General features: G+C 41.6%; 1 protein-coding gene and 1 long non-coding RNA gene across 2 annotated transcripts in view; one reads left to right on the top strand and one right to left on the bottom strand.

Moving 5' to 3' along the window:
• The window catches only part of rassf4a (Ras association domain family member 4a), an 83,023-nt gene extending 67,997 nt beyond the window's left edge, over positions 1 to 15,026 (bottom strand). The window contains exon 1 of the mRNA XM_029669971.2: positions 14,892 to 15,026. The gene's annotated coding sequence lies outside the window, so the exon portion shown is untranslated. The remainder of the gene's footprint in view (positions 1 to 14,891) is intronic.
• Positions 8,955 to 9,761, top strand: LOC115135353 (uncharacterized). Its single transcript, XR_003864491.2, has 2 exons — positions 8,955 to 9,124; positions 9,515 to 9,761. It is a non-coding gene; the product is annotated as an uncharacterized LOC115135353 (long non-coding RNA).
• Positions 15,027 to 15,415: the final 389 nt, after the last annotated feature.

The raw sequence follows: 15,415 nt of genomic DNA, 5'->3' as shown, positions 1-15,415 counted from the left end.
TATTGTCCTGAATAAGTGACTGTCACGCGCATATGTGATTAGACCTGTTATCTCCCCAAGCTAATGCCCAAACTTGACTTTTTGTGAGGTGCTGAAGACCTTGGTTCAAACCCAGTTGGTCACATCCACATGACAGCAGGTGTTTTAGTGTTTCTATCTGTCTCTGAAAGAGTTAATATAGAATCAAGGCAGAACAGATAAAGTTACACTGGCTGAGCTATGGAAAAACACAGGAGACATTTTTTTATTGAGCCTTTATTTCGACAGGGAGTCATGCTGAGACCTAGCTCTCTTCCACAGGTGAACCTTGTAAACACACAAATACACATCAAATGTACACATCACTGTTCACATAACTATTCACATCAATACACGAAAAGAAAAACACAATTATAGAAACCCACATTTTTCAGGAAAAAGGTCCTCAAATCAGCCTGTTGAATTGCCCTAGAGGCACCAATTCCTCCAACTTTAGAGAGCCTGGAGACCATTACACAAGCAAGGTGCAAAACAAACTAAAAGCAGGTTTACTTAACTCAGAGGAGATTGAATTAGCCATCCCTGCGACCTGGTCTGGTGTCTAATACATCTATAAGGTAGCCCTTTACACTCGTACCCGTACACAAGTTGAAAATGACTGATTTAGACCTAAGTGCCTAAATATGGAACGCGGTGGCTGTACAGTGTTATGCTATACATGAGGTCAGAGGTCAGGGTCTCTGCATCACAGCTCTGTATGAGTATTAACTGAGAGGCGTTCTGAACTTGAGCACTGCGTGTGACAATAAGTTGCCCCCATCCCTCCTGCTAAATGGGCAACTATTGCCAAACAAACTGGTTGTCTGAGTGAGGGAAATGCTGTCAATTATGAGAACTCAATGTATTTTGAAAAATTAGATATTGAGGATTATAATAAATACTGCTTTGATGTCATACAAGCAGGCTAAACACTTGTGAGTCCAAATGTGCACTTTACATTTCTATGTCATAAAACTCATGTGTTAATGTTTATCATCACTATGTTTGATGTACAGTTACAAGATGACATGGCGTTATACCCTGGGGTGTCCTGAACAGAATGAGCCTGTTTGTTGTATTGTGAATAAAATTTGCTGTGGACCACGCCTCTGAATGCACTCATGACCCCCTTCTACGCACACCAAAATTACAATCTGCTTCTCTGAATTGCCTTGTGAAAGCCTAACAGTGTAGGACCGTATTTGATCATTTAACTAGTCATGTTGGCCACAGAACAAGCTTTGAAATGATACCCATCTGACTCAGATTGCGATTTGGATTGTGCAAACACTATTGTTAGTAAGTGTGATAGCAGGGATGCAGGACTGTGTTCAAAACAACTACAACTGAACTTGCTGTAGTTCCTCAACGGCAAAGAGGAGAGCTCAAAAAAAGTACCTTATAGTTGAAGACTCTTATTTGAGTCATAAAAGTAAATTGAAATTACTTAGGAACTGTGCATGCTTTGGAGAGGTAATGTGGCCACTTGAAGACACCAGGTAGACCTTTCACTTAAACCCGTTTTTTTGTTGTCTTATCAGTGCATTCAGAAAGTATTCAGACCCCTTCCCCTTTTCCCAATTTTGTTTCGTTACAGCCTCATTCAAAAATCAATTAAATATGTTTTTTTTGTCATCAATCTACAAAGCAAAAACAGGTTGTTAGCCATTTTTGGAAATGTATACAAAATAAAAACTGAAATACCTTATTTACAAAAGTATTCAGACCCTTTGCTATGAGACTCGAAATTGAGCTCAGGTGCATCCTGTTTCCATTGATCATCCTTGAGATGTTTCTACAACTTGATTGGAGTCCACCTGTGATAAGTTCAATTGACTGGACATGATTTGGAAAGGCACGCACGTCTATCTATATAAGGTCCCACAGTTGACAGTGCATGTCAGAGCAAAAACCAAGCCATGAGGTTGAAGGAATTGTTCGTAGAGCTCCGAGACAGGATTGTGTTGAGGCACAGATCTGGCGAAGGGTGCAAAAACATTTCTGCAGCATTGACGGTCCCCAAGAACACAGTGGTCTCCATCATTCTTAAATGGAAGAAGTTTAGAACCACCAAGACACTTCCCAGACCTGGCCGCCCGGCCAAACTGAGCAATCGGGGGAGAAGTAAGTCCAAGATGGCATAGCAGTTCAGACGTCTTTTGTCCTCGTCTTGTCCCGTGTATATATATATATATATATATATATATATATTTACAACTTTTTTCACATACATTTTTTAAATTTTCCATCAACTCATCTTCAAAACACTCTCCTGGAACCTGCCTCACCAATTTATATTTATAAAAAAGTATTATTTACCTCAAATCTGTAATCCTCCAAGAAGCTAGCCAGAAGCTAGTTCAGAAGCTAGTTCAGAAGCTAGTTCAGAAGCTAGTTCAGAAGCTAGTTCAGAAGCTAGTTCGCTTCTTTACTGGCAAATCGTTAGTATTCAGCTAACCACGGTTTGTGGTCATCAGCTATCCTTTAGCTCGAAAATCTATCGCCAGTTTTGTACGGTGCAGCGCAGCGCGGCTCGGAACGGAACATACCGGACCAATTTCTCTCTCCATGTCCCTGGATTTCAACCGCTCTCTGGACATTCATACCTGGATCTCTATCCGTGTGACTATCGGCTTTCGTCGATTCCGGAGCAAACATCAATTATTCCGGAGCTAGCCAGCTCCGTCAATCACTCCTGAGTTCCATCAATCACTCCTGGGCTGCAGTCACCTATCCGGACCCGTTTTACTGCCTACGCGGAGCCCCACCGGGCCTTCCTTTATCTTGGCCAGGTCGCAATTGTAAATGAGAACTTGTTCTCAACTTGCCTACCTGGTTAAATAAAGGTGAAATAAAAAAAATATTTAAAAAAGGGCCTTGGTCAGGGAGGTGACCAAGAACCCGATGGTCACTCTGACAGAGCTCAAGCGTTCCTCTGTGTGGGAGAACCTTCCAGAAGGACAACCATCTCTGCAGCACTCCACCAATCAGGACTTTATGGTAGAGTGGCCGAGAGACGGAAGCCACTCCTCAGTAAAATGAACATGACAGCCCGCTTGGAGTTTGCCAAAAGGCACCTAAAGACTGTCAGACCAAGATAAACAAGATTCTCTGGTCTGATGAAACCAAGATTGACCTATTTGGCCTGAATGCCAAGCATCCCATCTGGAGGAAACCTGGCACCATGCCTATGGTGAAGCATGGTGGTGGAAGCATTCTGCTGTGGGGATGTTTTTCAGCAGTAGGGACTGGGAGATGCGAAGGATCATTAGGGATCATTCAATATTCCCTTTATTTAGTTGTTCAGTGAAATCATCCCATGTGAAGAGTCAACTCATTTAATTCAAGTTCAATTCGTAACTAAATTGTTAAAAAAAATGTATATTGGAAAGATTTAATAATTTGCAATTATGTCTACTTATGATAAGGTAAAAGGTTTATGTGTCTGCCTCCATACAATATGGTAAATTTATCCAACTCAAAAAAACTCTACAAATCTATATTTAAATGGTAACAATATTAATTTGCATATATTTCTGGTAATTCCCATATACTCCCTTTAATTGCCACAGAAAGGTATCTGAATATTCCCAAAAATGTGCAACCCTACATCAAACACATATCTTACAAGTAAATATATTTTTGTTTGGTTAGCCATATAACTTTCCCTGACATCACATTGTAATTTTCAATTGACCTGATATCGTCGGATGGCTAGTATTCAATGTCTGCGGATGCGTTGTCTTCTACCCAAGATATAAAATGCTATCATAATTGACCGTAGTGCATATAAAGCACACACAACACCTCCTGGTGGTTTCATGATGACTGAAAACATAACTGTATGACGAACGAGTGACGAATTTCTGGGCAAGGGTGGTCCATTTAAAATTAACACATTATTCTCTCGCCCCTTGCCCTGCAAGTCTCAACTCATCATACGTCATCAGAAGTGTCCACTTAATTTCAGGACTGAGGGGAGAGGGTGTGTCTTTTGCGTGTTTGGAATGCAGAGAGAGTGAGCTAGCCATATTTAGTATTATTTTCACTTTCAGTTACTTAGCTAGCAAATACAGCCGACTCAAACACCCAGCTCAAACAGAGAGAGATGCTATCTTAGCTAGCTGGCTATGGCTATCCATCACTGGAACTCTTCCAAGTCAAGGTAAGCTTTTGATTTTATAAATGTTTTGCCACTGAGGCCCCTCAGGGGTGCATGCTTAGTCCCCTTCTGTACTCTCTGTTCACCCACGACAGATTGGCCAAACACGACTCCAACACCATCATTAAGTTTGCTGATGACACAATATAGTGGTAGCCCTGATTAACGACAACGATGAGACAGTCTATAGGGAGGAAGTCAGAGACCTGGCAGTGTGGTGCCAGGACAACAACCTCTCCCTCAATGTGAGCAAGACAAAGGAGCTGATTGTGGACAACAGGAAAAGGCGGACCGAACAGACCCCCATTAACATCGACAGGAGCGGGTTGAGAGTTTCAAGTTCCTTGGTGTCCACATTACCAACAAACTATTATAGTCCAAACACACCAAGGCAGTCGTGAAGAGGGCACGACAACCTATTTTCCCCCTCAGGAGACTGAAAAAATTTGGCATGGGTCCCCAGATCCCCAAGAAGTTCTACAGCTGCACTATTGAGAGCATCCTGGCCGGTTGCATCACCGCCTGGTATGGCAACTGCTTGGCATCTGACCATAGGGCACTACAGAGGGTAGTGTGAACTACCCAGTACATCACTGGGGTCAAGCTTCCTGCCATCCAGGACCTACAGTTGAAGTCAGAAGATTACATACACCTTAGGCAAGTACATTTAAACACAGTTTTTCCACAATTCCTGACATTTAATCCTAGTAAAAATTGTCTTAGATCAGTTAGGATCACCACTTCATTTTAAGAATGTGAAATGAGGGTGACCAATCCGGGGCCCGCAACGAGTTTGCCCAGTCCGGGGCCCGCCGCGAGGGTCCTGGACTGGAAAAATGCTGGAAATTTGCCGGAAAGTTTCCGACCCTTTTGCGACGTCATATGCACTGGTAGTTCAATTTCTAACTTATTTAAATTTGTTTTTACTTACACTTGTATATTGACTTTTCCATATTGAATTGATGTTGGTGTATTTCAGGCCCCGGAGTGAATAGAATTGTATACTCACACACTCGATCAGAAACGAGGGCTGAGGGGCTTACTTTGCCAACTTCCCTTGCTTGGCTAATTGTTTGGACCGACGGTAAAGATGGCCATCAGGGATTCCCCCAAGGAATATAAGTGGAAGTGGAGAAGTGTGTGTCTTTTACGTGTTTGAAACGCAGCCTCTTTCTTTCGGGCTTCTTCCCTCATTTTTGAAGGAATTTATTTATTTAAAACGGTCCAACTATTGTCTTTCTCTCTCTTTGCGTCAACTATTCACTATATTTTATGTACTGCAGTGCTAGCTAGCAGTACAGGTCAGCTTAACAGGTCAGCTTACGCTTTCAGTACTAGATTCATTTTCTGGTGCTTTGATTGGGTGGATAACATGTCAGTTCCCACTGCAGGAGCACTGATAGGTTGGAGGGTGTTGTCATAATTACTGTGTAAGTCTATGGAAGGGGGTGAGCCTCCAAGGTTTTGTAATTGAAGTCAATGTACCCAGAGGAGGATGGAAACTAGCTGTCCTCTGGCTATGCCATGGTACTACCCTACAAAGTGCTGTTGAGGCTACTGTAGACCATCATTGCAAAAGTGTCTTATCAATTATTTGGTGACGTGAATATATTTAGTATAGTTTTATCTAAAATTCGATGGTTAAATGGTTCAGTATTTACATTTCTCTGAAATTCACTGAGGAGGATGGTCCCCCCTGAGGAGCCTCCACTGGTACATATGCATAAATCATCAGATACATGTTTTTATTATTTGGAGAGCGTGTGTGTGTTATAGATCTATTGCAGTTCATAGGAGCCCTGTGATTTACTAGAAACCATGTGACTGGGAGCTGACTGGATATGGGAATGCAGGAAACAAGGGGTGAGGGACACACACACACAGTGCCTTTGTCCCTCTCACCGCTTGTTTCCGGCATGCCCATATCCAGTCAGCTCCCAGTCACATGGTTTCTAGTAAACCACAGGGCTCCTGTGAAACCTACTTTACCAGGCCATCTGGGGTCACACACACACACACGACAAGGCTGCAACATGGAATAAAGCATCATTAGATACTAAAGGAAAACTAAAAGAATACGGTCTCTCAATAATTACTAATCCACATCCTGTCCCGGCCCACTGTGTGAGGTATTACGTAATATCTACCCTGACCTGGAGTAACACTAACCTATGACACCAGTAAAGCCTCTGTGTCCTGGAGTCGGCTAAACTGATTTATTTTAAACACTTGTTTCCTGTAGAACGTGTTTTGTGACAGAGGGCAGAGAAGAGGGGATAAAGAAGGAGGAGAAAACAGAGAAGAGAGATAAGTGGAGAGCTGAGAGAGAGGGGAGAGAAAGAGGAAGAGAGAGTTAGGCAGGACAGAGAGCAGAGTGCACAGAGGGACAAGAGGCTGACCAATTCGTAAGGTCAAATCTATGTTTGTCTTTCTGAGAGTGACAACCTGGGTAATAGACAGAGCTTTATAGAGTTAGAGCTATATAGAGTTAATGAGTTATATTGTTGCACATTAACACCATTGCTGACATAGACAACGGCATTTTCTTCTCAGCCTGTTCTCTGACAGGTGAACACAAACGAATGCCTGAAGCACACGCACACACATGCGCACACACACAGTGTGTAGAGCAGGTATGGGCAACTTTGATGGGAGTGGGGGCCACAAAAAAGTGTCACGTGCAACTAGAGGAGAAAAAAAAAAAAGACTCTAGACCACCTTTACTCCACACACAGAGACGTGCACAAAGCTCTTTCTCGCCCTCTATTTGGCAAATCTGACCATAATTATGTCCTCCTGATACCTGTTTACAAGCAAAAACTAATGCAAGAAGTACCAGTGACTCGCTCAATACGGAAGTGGTCAGATGATGCGGATGCTACGCTACAGGACTGTTTTACTAGCACAGACTGGAATAGGTTCCGGTATTCATCCAATGGCATTGAGGAGAATACCACCCTCAGTTACCAGCTTCATCAATGCATTCATGCATTCACCCGCAGTGAGAGTACATACAGTGGAAGACGGAAGTTTACATACACCTTAGCGAATTACATTTAAACTCAGTTTCTCACAATTCCTGACATTTAATCCTAGTAAATAAAAATGCCCTGTTTTAGGTCAGTTAGGATCACCACTTTATTTTAAGAATGTGAAATGTCAGAATAATAATAGAGAATGACTTATTTCAGCTTTGATTTCTTTCATCACATTCCCAGTGGGACAGAAGTTTACATACACTCAATTAGTATTCGGTAGCATTGCCTTTAAATTGTTTAACTTGTGTCAAATGTTTTGGGTAGCCTTCCACAAGCTTCCCACAATAAGTTGGGTGACTTTTGTCCCATTCCTCCTGACAGAGCTGGTGTAACTGGGTCAGGTTTGTAGGCCTCCTTGCTCGCACACGCTTTTTCTGTTCTGCCCAAACGTTTTCTATTGGATTGGGGTCAGGGCTTTGTGATGGCCACCCCAATACCTGACTTCATTGTCCTTAAGCCATTTAACCACAACTTTGGAAGTATGCATGGGGCCATTGTCCATTTGGAAGACCCATATGCGACCAAGCTTTAACTTCCTGACTGATGTCTTGAGATGTTGCTTCAATATATCCACATCATTTTCCTCCCTCATGATGCCATCTGTTTTGTGAAGTGCACCAGTCCCTCCTGCAGCAAAGCAGCCCCACAACATGATGCTGCCACCCCCATGCTTCATGGTTGGGATGGTGTTCTTCGGCTTGCAAGCATCCTCCTTTTTCCTCCAATCATAATGATGGTCATTATAGCCAAACAGTTCTAGTTTTGTTTCATCAGACAAGAAGACATTTCTCCAAAAAGTTTGATCTTTTCCCCCATGTGCAGTTGCAAACCGTAGTCTGGCTTTTTTTTAATGGCGGTTTTGGAGCAGTGGCTTCTTCCTTTCTGAGAGGCCTTTCAGGTTATGTCGATACAGGGACTTGTTTTACTGTGGATATTGATACTTTTGTACCCGTTTCCTCCAGCATCTTCACAAGGTCCTTTGCTGCGGTATGACGGCTACGTGGTCCCATGGTGTTTACTTGCATACTATGGTTTGTACAGATGAACGTGGTACCTTTAGGCATTTGGAAATTGCTCCCAAGGATGAACCAGACTTGTGGAGGTTTAAAAAAAAATTCTGAGGTCTTGGCTGATTTCTTTGGATTTCCCCATGATGTCAAGCAAAGATGCACTGAGTTTGAAGGTAGGCCTTGAAATACATCCACAGGTACACCTCCAATTGACCCAAATTATGTCAATTGTTCTATTAGAAGCTTCTAAAGCCATGACATAATTTTGTGTGGAGAAGCTATTTGACCTTAGCCCGTTAGTAAGGACAGCAGCCCGAGGGTCATCAAATAAAACCATAACACATTTTATAAAGTTGTCATCTAGACTAAATTTAGTCAGAGCTAAGAATAGGTAGGACCACTCCACACGGTCAAATGCTTTTTCAGCATCTAGGGAGACAATCCACAGCACTTCGTTGGTAGGCTTGAATAACATTAAGAAGACGCCTGTCATTATTATGTGAGTTGCGGACCTTAATCAAGTCAGTTTGGTCCCCTTTCACAATTAGTGGCAATAACTCTTCTAGTCTTGTGGCTAGGATTTTAGAAAGCAATTTTCTATCCACGGTCATAAGGGCAATAGGTCTGTATGAGGAACAAGACTCTGGGCATTTCCCTTTTTGAGAATAAGTGAAATGTTAGCTTCCCTCAGTGTTTGAGGGAGACTTTCATTTGAAAATGATTGGTTAAACATATCAAGCAATGGCTCAAGGATCAGGCCATGGAACTCATTATAGAACTCACTACAAAACCTGTCTGATCCTGGGTCCCTACCATTTTGCAAATTCTCAATTCCAAACATTATCTCTTCCTTGGTAATAGGGACATTAAGGAGAGACTTCTGTTCTTCGGAAATAGTAAGGAGCTCAATCTTACTTTGGGTGCATCATTTGTCAGTTCTGAGGCATAAATATTTGCATAAAATGTCTTCAATTACTAATTTAGCCATTTATTTTTATATAAATGGTTGCAATCAGAATCAGTAATAATAGCAATTGACTGGGAGTCTGCTGTCTTTTTAGCTAGGTAAGACAAATATTTTCCTGGTTTATAGCCATGTTCATAAAGCTTTCCACAGACAAATCTAATTTTATTTTCAGCGTCCTGTTTTAGGAGAGAGTCCAATGTTGATCTAAGGACTGATATTTTTTTAATAGTTCAGGAGTGGAAATTTTTATGTAGTCTTCTTCAGCTGCCAATTCACCCTCTAATGTTTTTGCTTTTCATGTTTTTTTCCCATCTCTTAGTGGCTGAGTATGACATAATCAGATCCCTGGCGTACACTTTACAGGTTTCCCAAAGGAGTGACAAGCTTGTCTGTTGATTGAGAGTTAACAAAGAAAAATGCTTTAACCTCTGTAATAAAATATTATGTACAGTGCCTTCGGAAAGTATTCGGATTCCTTGACTTTTTCCACATTTTGTTATGTTACAGCCTTATTCTAAAATTATTTTTATCAATTTGATGACAAAGTAAAAACAGATTTTTAGACATTTTTGCACATTTATTTAAAATAAATAACAGATATACCTTATTTACATAAATATTCAGACCCTTCGCTATGAGACTCGAAATTGAGCTCAGGTGCATCCTGTTTCCATTGATCATCATTGAGATGTTTCTACAACTTGATTGGAGTCCACCTGTGGTAAATTCAATTGATTGGACATGATTTGGAAAGGCACACACCTGTCTATATAAGGTCCCACAATTGACAGTGCATGTCAGAGCAAAAACCAAGCCATGAGGTCGAAGGAATTGTCCGGAGAGCTTCAAGACAGAATTGAGTTGAGTCACAGGTCTGGGGAAGGGCACCAAAAAATATCTTCAGCATTGAAGATCCCCAAGAACACAAGACTCATCCTAGACCTGACCGCGCAGCCAAACTGAGCAATCGGGCGAGAAGGGCCTTGGTCAGGGAGGTGACTCATTCTGACAGAGCTCCAGAGTTCCTCTGTGGAGATGGGAGAACCTTCCAGAAGGACAACCATCTCTGCAGCACTCCAGATATCAAGTCTTTAAGGTAGAGTGGCCAGACGGAAGCCACTCCTCAGTAAAAGGCACATGACAGCCCGCTTGGAGTTTGCCAAAAGGCACCTAAAAACTCTCAGACTATGAGAAACAAGATTCTCTGGTCTGATGATACCAAGATTGAACTCTTTGGCCTGAAAACCAAGCGTCATATCTGGAGGAAACCTGCCACCATCCCTATGGTGAAGCATGGTGGTGGCAGAATCATGCTGTGGGGATGTTTTTCAGCAGCAGGGACTGGGAGACTAGTCAGGATCGAGGGAAAGATGAACAGAGGAAAGTACTGAGAGATCCTTGATGAAAAACTGCTCCAGAGTACTCAGTACTCTGAATGTCCTTGAGTGGCCCAGCCAGAGCTCGGACCTGAACCCGATCAAACATATCTGGAGAGACCTGAAAATCGTGCAGCAATGCTCCCCATCCAACCTGATAGAGCTTGAGCGGATCTGCAGATAAGAATGGGAGAAACTCCCCAATCACAGGTGTGCCAAGCTTGTAGCATCATACCCAAGAATACTGTAATCACTGCCAAAGGTGCTTCAACCTTGTACTGAGTAAAGGGTCTGAATACTTACAGTGGCTTGCGAAAGTATTCACCCCCTTGGCATTTTTCTTATTTTGTTGCCTTACAACCTGGAATTAAAATATATTTTTGGGTGGTTTGTATAATTTGATTTACACAACATGCCTACCACTTTGAAGATGCAAAATATTTTATATTGTGAAACAAAAAATAAATAAGACAAAAAAAAAACAGAAAACTTGAGTGTGCAGAACATAGTCAATACTTTGTAGAGCCACCTTTTTTGCAGCAATTACAGCTGCAAGACTCTTGGGGTATGTCTCTATAAGCTTGGCACATCTAGCCACTGGGATTTTTGCCCATTCTTCAAGGCAAAACTGGGGGGTACTGTCACGACTCCTACCGAAGGTGGCTCCCCTTCCTGTTCGGGTGGTGCTCGGCGGTCGTCACCTTTTTCCCCTTCTCTGTTGGTTTGGTCTGATTTGTTTCACCGGTTTCTTGTTTAGACTTTTAGTTTGGCTATTTAAGTCGGTAGGCCCGTCTGCTCTTCGTGCGGGCTTGTTTATTCTCACTTTGTATGTGTGGTAGTGCGATCTTGGTTTGGTTCCTGTTTTGGGCATTTGTTTTATGACGCTCAGTTTCGTTGTATATACTATTTTGCCCGGTGCTGAATAAAGTGCTATTCAGAACTTTCTGCCTCCTGCACCTGACTCCGCACCCACTACGCCTAATATTGTCACTGTGACCCTTTGAGTTGTGTGTCCAGGATCACCTCAGCATGATCCGATATGACTATGCTTCCTATATTAGTAGATAAAACAGACGATAAAAACATCCTGGGCATAAAAAAGTAATCTATTCTAGTCTGACATCCAATGAGGTGCAGAGAACAAAAACTGTTGGCGGGATGAAAGGTTCACCATACATCAGCATTCCCCAGATCATCACAAATAGCTTTAAGAGGCCTAGCTTGAGGAGAGGGTATAGCTATTCTGCTGGGAAACTTGTCAATAAGTGGGTTCAACAAATATTTAAAATCTCCTCCAAACCCTGCAGTGTCGGAGTTTAATTCTGAAATTGTAGAAATAAAACATTTTTCCTTCTTCAGAAGTAGCGAGGCAATTAATTTGCTAACTATCATACAGTAGGCGTATATAAATAATTATATAGTTAATATAAGTAGACATGCAATCATAATTGACTATAGAGCATACAAAAATCCTACAATGTGATATTCTGGATTTTCTTTTCTCATTTTGTCTGTCATAGTTGAAGTGTACCTATGATGAAAATTACAGGCCTCTCATCTTTTTAAGTAGGAGAACTTGCACAATTGGTGGCTGACTAAATACTTTTTTGCCCCACTGTATAAAGCAACCACAAGCTATCGGTGGCTGAAAACACAATCGTCGCGGGATGAACAAGTGATGAATTTCCGGGCAATTTAAAATAAATTCCTTCCTCCCTCCACCCTTGTCCTGCAAGTGTATACTCGTCAGATGTCATGATACGTCATCAGAAGTGTCCACTTAATTTCAGGGCTGAGGGGAGAGAATGTGTCTTTTAATTGTTTGGAATGCAGCCACTGTGTTTTTTCTACAGCACCATTTTGTCCGAATACATTTGCTATTTAACACAACCGTTAGTGTGACAAAACTATCTGTAGAGTTGAAAATGCGATGGAAACACATTGAGCTTGAGATTTTATTCTATACATGAAAACTTCAGCGAAAAAGTACATTTTGTGTTCACTACATCATCACACACTGATTTTTACCCACAACAAGTCAGTTTGGTGGAAATGTTTTTTAGCTGATGTTTTTATATTCACGTGAAAATCTGTTGCCAATTGGACTGACTGACATAAGAGGAAAACTAAAAACATTTTTGAAATGGCACCTTAGTATTCTACTATTCTAACTCTGAACATTAAGTTGAGACTCCGAATGAGTTCCACAAAAGTTTGCCCATCCCTGGTGTAGAGTACTTAAACAATTAGTCCATATTTTTCATTGTGAGAATCAATTAAACGCACAACACTGGTGTTCCCATGTCGTTGAGTGGTTCTCATTGGGGTTAGTGGGAGGACACTGGCACCTAGTGGTTAAATCACAAATTGCATTGGCACCAATGATCAGTCTAACCATCTGTAAAGTCACCTGTCATCAGCTCATATCATTAGACTCGACCACAGCAGGACGAACAACACTAACCTATTATCTAACTCATATAGAGAAGAGGTAATGTTGGAGACTGCACTACAATGTCCTATTTAAAAATGTTTCAATTTACATAATCAAATGACTTGTCCCATTTGTATCAATAATCATCCTTGATTCGATGTATTGTCACAGCCCTGTAGGTGCTGGTTGGTAAGAGGATCTCTCGCTCTCTCATTGAGGTTTAGTTAGCGCCACAGGTTGATGGGAGTGAAAGATTTTACAGGACACTACAGGTGGGGTTAATCCATTAACCCTGGTCTGGGACCTTTAACTCTGTGACCACAGAATCAGCAGTGTGTGTGTGTGTGTGTGTGTGTGTGTGTGTGAGATAGGGGCCCAGTTCTCCTCTGGATTCACTGACAGAGATGACTGGATAACTGGATCATCCAGCATGGTCATACATATTCATAAACTAAAATAGATGTATAAATATTCCACAACGTTAAAGCATCTAAGTCTGTCACCATTTACATGAATTATTAAACCCCAGCACATGGACCTTCAGAGACAGACCAGGCATATGCTCCTCACAACTTTAGAAAATAAATCAATATGATTGTAGGGGAAGACAGGGAAACAAACCTGGGTAGCTGGCGTGAATGCCAAACACCCTATGCACCAATAGGGTTACCCACTTGATGAGAATTGTAACGTGGCTCAGATAGCAAGGATCACTACAATGAACAGGAAGGAACATCCCTGTGCCCTCACACATCCAGCCATGCGTTCCGAAGGCCTCACGGCCACCATCTCCCTTCTGACACCAGTGTAGGGGAAGGTGGGGCAGGGAAGCAAACCCAGGTCACTGCTATGAAAGGCACCCTAAACACATTGCCCCAATAGGGTTAACCCACTTGCTGGGAATTGTAAAGTGACTCATATAGCAAGGATTGCTAGTATATATTCTGTGGTTATCCATACTGTGTTACCTTTGAGGTGATGCCAAAGGCAAATGTCCACCAGTGCTTGAACAATATAACTCAGTCTATTCTATTGATGCTCCCTCCTATTATTTTCTGCTGATGTTTCCTATTCGCTTCTATTGATGTCTCTTATTTTATATTCTATTTTACTCTATAGCTGTTTCCTCTTCTATTCTAGTTTAGTCTGTTGTAGGCTATAGATGTCTGCCGTGTGGAGCCATACAGGCTCAGGTCTTTGAGGACAGTATCCCCGTGGACAAAGGCTCCTCAGACAGCAGAGCACTAACTAATTGATTGGATCAGGCAGAGCGAGACCCTGTCCATCTAATTGCTGCTCCCCTTCCCAGCTGGGACCAGCTGGTAACTGTCTATTGTTTGTGTAAAAGGATTTTCTCTAAAAACACAAGTAAGTGAAGAAGCACAGAAAATCTGCTGAAAATGCGATTATGCTTCTAAATCATATCAAAAAGTAAATACAGTATTTTTTTTTTTTTATCTCAGTCTGGAATGTCGAGCTCAACCGCTTTAATATGCTTTTTTGTTTTGTTTTACTGTTTAGTGCCTCAAAGAGTTTTCCATAATAGCCAATGGCAACTATGATATACGTTTTAAATGATCCAGTCATGTATGAATGACATACTTTATTAACTACCTCTGTCTTATAGCATCATGAATCCGTGCGCTTTTTCCTAAACTCTTTTCTTCACTCAGTTGCCGACCGTGTATAACATTTGACAGATCAAGCAACAAAAAAACCAAACAACGAGAAGATTGTCGACAGTAGGCTGGCTATATGAACCACAAAAGAACGACGACTGACATAGTAAGGAACCGATGAGCATACATTTAACACAGCGGCTGTCATTAGCATGCTTTGGAATGATCTAATATAATATATTCCAACAATAACTGCAGATCTCTTACCATCACAGAGTGCAAAAGGAGGGTAGCGTTTTTTAAAATTATTATTCCAAAACCAGGCGGTCTCAGTCTGGTATTCGCTGCATCTCCCTTATCTCGTATCTCCCTTAAAACCTCCTTGACCCTGCGCTATTCTGGTGTTGGATTGAAACCGGGTTGAGAGATTGACAGAAATATTATCCAGTAACGGGGCTGATTGATAAGACAAAACCAATAAGATTCATCTGTGGGCGAGTTTACGTTGCCTGAGGATCCAGCGCTGCGTACCTCTTATATGAATATACAGTTGAAGTCGGAGGTTTACATACACCTCAGCCAAATACATTTAAACTCAGTTTTTCACAATTCCTGACATTTAATCCTTTTTAAAAAATCCATGTTTTAGGTCAGATAGGATCTCTACTTTATTTTAAGAACGTGAAATGTCAGAATAATAGTAGTGAGAATGACTTATTTCAGCTTTTATTTCTTTCATCACATTCCCAGTGGGACAGAAGTTTACATGCACTCAATTAGTATTTTTTGCC

Source organism: Oncorhynchus nerka, linkage group LG10 (genome assembly GCF_034236695.1).
Source record: "Oncorhynchus nerka isolate Pitt River linkage group LG10, Oner_Uvic_2.0, whole genome shotgun sequence".
NCBI classification, from domain to species: domain Eukaryota; kingdom Metazoa; phylum Chordata; class Actinopteri; order Salmoniformes; family Salmonidae; genus Oncorhynchus; species Oncorhynchus nerka.
The sequence above is the reverse complement of the archived record's forward strand: the minus strand, read 5'-3'. Positions and strand labels throughout refer to the sequence as shown.